We start from the raw sequence: 9,592 nt of genomic DNA, 5'->3' as shown, positions 1-9,592 counted from the left end.
TTTTCAAATGAGTCAGCTCTTTGCATCAGGTGGCCAAAGTACTGGAGTTTCAGCTTCAACATCAGTCCTTCCAATGAACATTCAGGACTGATCTCCTTTAGGATGGACTGGTTGGATCTCCTTGCAGTCCAAGGGACTCTCAAGAGTCTTCTCCAACACCACAGTTCAAAAGCATCAATTCTTCAGCGCTGTTTTCTTTATAGTTCAACTCTCACATCCATACATGACCACTGGAAAAACCATAGCCTTGACTAGATGGACCTTTGTTGGCAAAGTAATGTCTCTGCTTTTTAACATGCTGTCTAGGTTGGTCATAACTTTTCTCCCAAGGAGTAAGCGTCTTTTTATTTCATGTCTGCAGTCACCATCTGCAGAGATTTTGGAGCCCAAAAAAATAGTCTGACACTGTTTCCACTTTTCTCCATCTATTTGCCATGAAGTGATGGGACTAGATGCCATGATTTTTGTTTTCTGAATGTTGAGCTTTAAGCCAACTTCCTCACTCTCCTCTTTCACTTTTATCAAGAGGTTCTTTAGTTCTTCTTCACTTTCTGCCATAAGGGTGGTGTCATCTGCATATCTGAGGTTATTGATATTTCTCCCGGCAATCTTGATTCCAGCTTATGCTTCTCCAGCCCAGTGTTTCTCATGATGTACTCTGCATATAAGTTAAATAAGCAGGGTGACAATATACAGCCTTGACATACTCCTTTTCCTATTTGGAACCAGTCTGTTGTTCTATGGATAAACAGATTAAACTATGGATGAATAGATTAAAACCTTTATATAATGTCTGAATTGTAGTTATTAAAGGAAATTTGCATTAAAACTTTTAAGAGGTCCACTTTCACATAGAATTTATGCTCCATGTCAAAGAGTTAACAACGTTGATTATATATACAATCACACAAAATAGAACTAGGAAGGTATTAATTGTGTTCTCCTCAAATTCATACTCTGAAGTCCTAACTCCCAGTGTCACTGTATTTAGAGATATAGATTTTAAGGAAATAATCTAGGTTAAATGAGGCCCAATGAGTGGAACTTATGAGGGAGACATACCTATGATGTGCATGCAGAGAAAAGGTCACATGAGGACACTTACAAGCTAAGGAGAGAGGCCTCAGGAGAAACCAAACCTTCTCTCACTTTGATCTTGGACTTCCAGCCTCCAGAACTATAAAAAAAATTAATTTCTGTTGTTCAAGCCACCCAATCTTCTGGTATTTTATTATAACAACCTTAGACTGATACAGAACAAATATCAGTACAGTGGATTCTAAATCATATCATGAATAGACCACAGTGTCAGGGCATTTATGTTTGGGACTCTGGAAGGATTAAAGCTTTTTGTAGGGGTTTGGGTAAATGGTCTCTGTCATTAACAAAGGAACTAGTGTTGGTGTTCTAAGTAGACTATTTGTTCCTAACTTTTCTGCTGAAAGCTGTTTCTCAAGACTTCTGTTTAATTTATTCCTTTTGAATACTTTATTTTCCAATTTAAGAAAAATTTTGTTGAAAAAGAAATTCTGACTAGTGTAAAGAAAATTATTATAAATAATCTGTATATTGGAAAGTAAAGGTTGTTATCTTTGGAATGACTTTTGGTTACTGCATCTCACACTTTAATCTGTATGTTTAAACATACAATATATGTTTAACATAGACTATATGTTTAATAATTTATACTATTTCCTAATATTTACTTGTTTCCATTATTTCATGTGCATTAACTGGTCATTAACAATTTTAAAATTTACTCCATAATTATTTAATAATTGCTTATAACAATTCAGGCATTGTGTCAGATTGTGTACTTCTGTTATGAATAAACATAGAAGACCCTCTTCATATAACCTGAAGCTCAGTATGAAATTTACACTTGACAATTCATTGCAAATAATACAAATGTATTTTCCTGAGATATCTTTTTAAATATTTTATTATATTTATTATTGCATACCTGAATCCATAAACTATGATAATTATTTTTTATTAATCTCTAAAGATTTTCAACAACAACAAAAAAAACAGTTGGGATAAAGGGTATGAATAATTTTTAGTTCTTGACAAATGCAAGAAAATATTAATGAGAAAGTACAATCTGATAAATATTATGAGAATGCCCATCTCACTGCATGATAGCCAGATATAAAAGTCAATAAATGAACTGTTTGTCAACAAATTGTCTCTTGACCTTTTCATTATTTCTCTAATTATCGCTAATGCATTGAATTGGTTCCCCCATAATTAAAAGTCTATTTCCTTTATTGTCTACTTAGAAATTTTTTCCCTTTGTTTCCTTTATTGTCTACTTAGAAAATTTACACACTTTAATTGTAGTTCTCATAATATTTACATAGATTACTTAATAACAATGTTTTTAGTTGGTTGTTACCCTTGTGGCAAACACAGTTCTCATTAATTTGTCATTTTCACAATTGTAGTGACCTTGCTTAACTCACTTGTAACAAATTTTCATCAACATATGAAAGGAAATTGCTTTTATTAGCACAATTAATCCCATATTGCCTGGTCTAATCATTTCACCAGTAAAAGTCATACAATATAATATAGTTTTTGATTAACATACATGTAAGTCAGTGTCTTCTAAGAAGCAGATGTCAAGACAGGATTAAAATACACAGGTTTTGTTAGGAGCAAAGACTGTGTGAGACAAACTAGGTAAAAAACCAGGTGAGACTGAGAGAGCCTCCGACAGTGACAGAAGTGTGATTCCAGGTGGAGATAGGGACAGATGGCTGCGAAGAATCTTCCTAGACCGTCACGCAATTTTAAGTTCTAGCAAAGCACTTTGGGAGTCCTAGAACCCAAAAAAGGCCTACCAGGCACTGTGCGTCTTTCTTTGTGATAGGGAATGCAAGATTTAGCCCTTTTCTTTCAATTTGGAGGGGAAATCTTCACATACTCCTGATCACTAGAACCGTAAAAGTTCATGGGAATGGCTTGCTACTTTTTTTTTTTTTAATGTGCAAGGATTTTACTAGGGAAAATGTCTGTGTGAGAGCCACTAGTAAGATTGCAAAGCAAGTCACACCCTGAGAAAAGGAGAGGAAGAGAAGAAGTGGATGTGTGTGTCCTAGGCTGCTGTACAGTCTAAAAAAGGTCCAACAAGGAAGGCAGTGGGGAATGTTCAAGCCAAGATCGGCCTTCAGAAAAGACCTGTGCTCCTAGGAATGGATTCACCTTGGTATCCTTGCTGTACTCATTCTTAGACTGGCCTTAGTGTAAATGGTTTTCAGAGTGCAGTGACTGGAACCCTTGGTCAATGACGCTGCTTGTAATTAAGGTCTGCCAGGCTCATTCCCATGGACACCACAATCTACTTTATAGTAGTAGTAATGTGCTTAATATCAAAACATATATAACATGAATTATGATGTCAGACAGAAATAAGATTAAATTCTACTTCTACTAATTTTAGTGGCAGGACCATAAGTTAGATAATTACCCTCTGAGACTGCCTCCTCAGCTGAAAAAATGGATATAACAACAATGTGGTACATAACAAATAAATAAATAACAAGTGAAGTACCTGGCCCTGACTAGGTAAGCATAATAAATGTTATGCAATGTTAGGTCTAAGATTTTCTCCATCTATAGAATAAGGCTAAGATAATGATCAACCACGAATTTCAATGCGGTCCAAGTATTTAAGAAAATCACCAGGACATGGAAGCAACCTAGACATCCACTGACAGATGAATGAATAAAGAAGATGTGGTACATATATACAATGGAATAGTACTCACTCATAAAAATAAATGCATTTGACTCAGATCTAATGAAGTGGATGAATCTAGAACCTATTATACAGAGTGAACAGACTTTTGAACACAGGAGGGGAAAGAAAGGGTGGGATGATTTGAGATAGCAGCACTGAAACATATACACTACCATATGTAAAATAGATATCCAATGGGAATTTGCTTTATGACACAAGGAATAAAATCCAGTGCTCTGTGACAATCTAGAGGTGTAGGATGGGGTCTGAGGACGGAGGGAGGTTTAAGAGGGAGGGAGCCTATGGCTGATTCCTGTTGATGTATGGCAGAAACCAATACAATATTATAAAAGACTTATCCTCCAATTAAAAATAAAACTAAATTAAAAAAAAAGAAAATGGCACCTTAGAAATCACACGCATAAATATTAAAAATAAGGGCTTTGATTTCTATAATTAGGAGTCCAGGCCTCAGAAAGAGATGCATATTATTGTCTTTGTCTATGGATGTGAAGAATTCACTGATGACAAAGAGTTTTGGCTTTGGGAAGAGCTCTAAGATGATGAGTTAAATCACTCAGGGAATTAAGAGAAATGTCAAGGCATTCTGAGCCTATTCAGATATTAAAGCATTCTTAGAACAAAATGAAAAAGAAAAGCATTTCATATAAGCATATTTATCAATGATGTCTGAATTAAGATAAACTCATAGAGATTTGCTTCCACTTCAGGTGGCATGGCTTCCATTCCTGGTCAGGGAACTAAGATCCTGTAAGCTCTACAGAAAGGCCAAAAAAGAAAAAAAAACACAAACTAATAAATTATGTCGATATCTGTGATTTTAACTCTAAACTTTATCTTACAGTTAACTATGGACTTGTAAAAACTTCTTCTACATACATTCTATTTCAGTATATGAAATAACATAGGGAAATATCTATTGCATATTCACTTATGCATCTACTTATATCTAGATCCACTCAGACTAAAAAGCAAAGAAAATAACTAACCTCATCCATTACACGTAACAGTTACAATAAAGAAAAGATTAGATAAAATAAAAATTACAGTGCCCAAGTACCTGAAATATAGGAGGAATTTATCAAGAGGATTAATTCTCTCTGATGAAAAAACACTTTTCTTGAATAGCCAACTCTTAATGGTAACAAGTATGAATGGTTTAGAATGAAACATGTAGATATTCTGATTAGAATGTTTAGTAGCCTACAGTGATTTGGTCAGTATAATTTTCAAATCATTTACCATTTAAAATTGATACTCCTACTAAAACAATTTGTGTGGGGAAAATGCCTGTGCTTTAGCTACAATTGGATTTTCATAGCTATTATTAACTAATTTATATAGAACTGAATCAGAGTTAATTATATTCATCTAGTTGTTTACTAAATGTTCTTTAGTGTCTCTTGACTCTAGTAAGCTCTTATTATATGCAATAAATTGAGTATTATGAAAGCTGTTGGAACAGAGATTTTATAAAGAAAGATAGAGTATTTCTCTCGTGGCTCAGTGGATAAGAATCTGCCTGCCAATGCAGGGGACACAGGTTCAATCCCTGGTCCAGAAAATTCCACATGCCGTGGAGCAAATAAGCCCATGTGCCACAACCACTGAGCCCACACTCAAGGGTCTACCAGCTCCTGTGTTGCAGCCCCTGAAGCCTTTGCACCCGCAGCCTGTGATCTGCAACAGGAAAAGCCGCCACAGTGAGAAGTCCGTGCACTGCAGTTAAGAGTAGCCACCACGTGTCGCAACTAAGGAAAGCCTGCACAAAGCAATGGAGACCCAGTCCAGCCAAAAGTAAACAAATTAAAAAGTTCTTTGAAAAAGAATGATAGAATTGTTGTTATGAAGTTAAAAAGAAAAGGTAAAAATGCGCTACATTTCAACAGTTACTGAAGAAACAGGCAGAGGTATAGTCTTCTTTAGGCATGTACCCCTTCCCTTATTTGGGGACACAGAACTGTATTATGCTCATTTACAAATCCATTCCTATGATGAGTTGTAATGTTTATTATCTGTGGATTATATTTTAGTTTTTCAGTGTTTTGTTTTTATTTTTCCTCACAACTGAAAAACATGACTTCTGATTATAAGCTTTTATAAATGTCTGAATTTTGTTCTCTAAATATTTAACTTTTTATACATTTATTGATTGTGATATTTATTTGCTGGTAAAAAGTTTTTAGTATTTTTCAAAGTACACATATGGGGTCCTCTTTTAATGGAGAAAACACAATAAATGATTTTTTATCTTCCATAAAAAAGACAGTAAGTTTGAGTAGGTTCTGATATCCCTACATCCATTGTCTGCTGCTGCTGCTGCTGCTGCTAAGTCGCTTCAGTCGTGTCCGACTCTGTGCGACCCCATAGACGGGAGCCCACCAGGCTCCCCCGTCCCTGGGATTCTCCAGGCAAGAATACTGGAGGGGGTTGCCATTTCCTTCTCCAATGCATGAAAGTGAAAAGTGAAAGTGAAGTCGCTCAGTTGTGTCCAACTCTTAGCGACCCCATGGACTGCAGCCTACAAGGCTCCTAAGTCCATGGGATTTGCCAGGCAAGAGTACTGGAGTGGGTTGCCATTGTCTTCTACGCGTCCATTGTCAGATTCCCCTAATTCATTTTTTAAAAAAATTATATGACATACAACATTGAGTCAATATAAGGTTGTGCTGTGTACATTGTGCTTTGTCGCTCAGTCATGTCTGATTCTTGGCGAACCCATGGACTGTAGCCGTCAGGCCCCTCTGTCCATGGGGATTCTCCAGGCAAGAATACTGGAGTGGATTGCCATGCCTTCCCTTCCAGGGGATCTTCCCAACCCAGGGATCAAACCCAGGTCTCCTGCATTGAAGGCAGATTCTTTACCATCTGAGCCACCAAGGAAGACCCCCACCAGCTGTATAAGGTTACAGCGTGTTAAATTTATACATTAACACATTGTAATGTGATTACCACTGGAATGATAATTAGAATCTCTACTGAATTACACAAGTATCATATCTTTTTAGTGGTTGAAATCATTAACTTCCAGTTTCTTAGCAAATTTGGTGACTATAATACTGTTCTCTATATTCACATACTATGCATTAGACTTCCAGGATATATTTACCACTCACTGCCAAGTTTGTACACTTAAACAGCATCTGTCCAATACATCTACCCTCAATCCCTGGAAATACCATTTTACTCTCTGCTTTTATGAGTCCGGCATTTTTAGATCCACGCATAAGTGATATCGTATAGTATGTGTATTTCTTTGTCCGACAGATCTCACTTTCCATAATGTGTTCAAGGTCCACCCAGAATACTAGGAAAGGCAGGATATCTTTCCTTCTCATGGCTGAATATGATTCGAGTGTACAGTCTATAAAGTAAACACTTAAACAACATGGATTTGAAATGCCTGAGTCCACTTGTAAGCACTTCTTTCACTAAATATATTCAAGTTTGGTTGAACCTGAGGACATAGAACCATGAAAATCTGTAAAGTTACACTCCATTTTTCCACTGTGGGGAGGGTTAGGACCTCTAACCCCTATTTTTTAAGCATCAAATACATACATACACAAACATCTTTGATCCATTCATCTGTTGATGGGCATTTAGGTTGCTTGCTTATCTTGGGCATTGTAAAAATGCTACAATAAACACAGAGATTATTGTATCTCTTAGATATCCTGCTTCCATTTTCTTTGAGTATATACCCAGAAGTGAACCTACTAGACCACATGGCAGTTCTACTTTTAATTCTTGAGGAACCTCCATAGTATTTTCCATAGTAACTGTACCAATTTACATTCCCACCAACAGTATATGAAGAGTTCTCTTTTTTTCCACATCCTCACCAACACTTGCTATCTCTTATCTTCTTGATGATAGTCATCCTAAGAGGTATGAGGTGATATCTTACTGATGTTTTGATATGCATTTCCCAACAATTAATAGTGTTGATCATCTTTTCATGTACCCACTGGCCATCTGAATGCCTTCTTTGGAAATATGTCTATTTAGTTTCACTGCTTGGTTTTTAATTGGATTTTTTGTTGCCACTGAGTTGTGTAAGTGTTTTATATATTTTGATTATCAATCCCTTAACTGAAATATGATTTGCCAAAGATTTCTCCCATTCTGCAGGTTGCTTTTCATTTTGTTGTTTCTTTTACTGTGCAGAAGTTTTTAAGTCTGACATAGTCACATTCGTTAATTTTTGCATTTGTTGTGTTTGCTTTCAGAGTCGTATCCAAAAAATCATTGCCAAGATAATATCAAGGAGCTTATTCCCATTCCCTGTATTCTTGTAAACAAGTCAGCTCTATGAATTTTGCCAAGATTGACTACTCCTATGGGGACAGGAGAGATGAAAAAAATTAAAAAAGGAGGAAAAGAGGGTGCAAAAAACAATGTAAGGCCCAAATGTACATGACAAAACACAATAAGACTTGCAACAATATTTCATACTCTTTCAGGAAGGACAGACACACGGTCCTTCACTTTCTTATTGAGAAAAGGTAAACTTGGTGAGAAGTTGAAAAGACTGAGTTTCTGTATAGTGTGTATTCACCCAGTCAATTTGATGAAATAAGCAAAACATGATAAATTGGACAGCTTTGTGCTTCAAAGTTCAGCCTAGTGAAAACAATTGTAAGCATCACGTGGAGCAAGGCTGTCATTCTCTAGGAGAGAACAGATAGCTTTGTCAGACCTGAACAGTGAGTGCTCTGCTGTGATTGGGTCATTAGAGTGATCAGAGGGCAGCTGCCCTTAATCAGAAATTTAGCTTATTTAACAAACAAACAGAAACAGTATCACTGAACACTAACTATATATGAGCAGCTCTTTTGTACTTTTTCAAGGTATGATTTATTCCAAAGTAGAATCTACAGAGTGCAAGCCACATGTGAACACTCATGGCAGATCCACAGAGTATCAAACAAAGTAATAACTAAGACATATATAAGAATGGCCTCATGCTGGATTCCACAGCACACAAACTAAAAATTAGAATGATACAGAAAAGATGAGTATGGCCCCTGAGTAAGGATAATGTGCAAATTTATGAACTGTTTCATATTTTGGAGTTTAGGATTAACTTATACACACTACTATACATAAAGTAGATAACCAACAAGGACCATTGTATAGCACACAGAACTATATTCAATATTTTGTAAAAACCTATAAGGAAAAAGAATCTGAAAACGAATACATACTTAAGTATGTGTGTATATACATATATATACATACACACAGAAATAACTGAATCACTTTGCTGTACATCTGAAATTAACACTATTGTAAACCAACTTCAACTACAAAAGTTCAACTACCAACCTCAACTACAAAAATGTCCTCAATATTTATCTTTTAAGAACTGACTCATAATAAGCACTGCAAATTAAATGGATAATCTGTTCATAGATAACAGCATGTTTTATTTTAATTATTTTAAGTTTACATCCAGGACAGTTGCAAGATAACCATTTAATTCAAAAAAATACCCCCTTTTGGGCTTAAATATATTCACTTTTCATTTGTTAGTTCTGGAAGTGAATAGAAATAACAAAAGTGTTTACTTCTCTTGATTTCATTCACATGGTCAGTCGCATTTGTAAAAATGAAACTTACCAAATCAAAAAATCCTGCACTGACAAGCTGTGAGCAATGACAATAATTCCACTAATGTGGTTGCCGAGTACACTAATTATCCTAATGATGATTCAGTCTTCTGATAATCACATCCCCCAAGGACCTTATACAGTCAATCCACACAGCTGCAGAGTTCTCTCCAGGCTCATTTTGCTTATTCCTGTCTCAGTTTAAAACTAC

At 35.8% G+C, this 9,592-nt stretch overlaps 1 non-coding gene across 1 annotated transcript; it reads left to right on the top strand.

The window, feature by feature from the left end:
• Positions 1-8,733: 8,733 nt before the first annotated feature.
• LOC122425331 lies at positions 8,734-8,841 on the top strand. The gene has a single exon (XR_006264817.1). It is a non-coding gene; the product is annotated as a U6 spliceosomal RNA (small nuclear RNA).
• The last annotated feature ends 751 nt before the right edge of the window (positions 8,842-9,592 follow it).

Source organism: Cervus canadensis, chromosome 1, assembly GCF_019320065.1.
Source record: "Cervus canadensis isolate Bull #8, Minnesota chromosome 1, ASM1932006v1, whole genome shotgun sequence".
NCBI lineage: Eukaryota > Metazoa > Chordata > Mammalia > Artiodactyla > Cervidae > Cervus > Cervus canadensis.
Note: the sequence above shows the minus strand (reverse complement) of the source record. Positions and strands in the feature narration are given on the sequence as shown.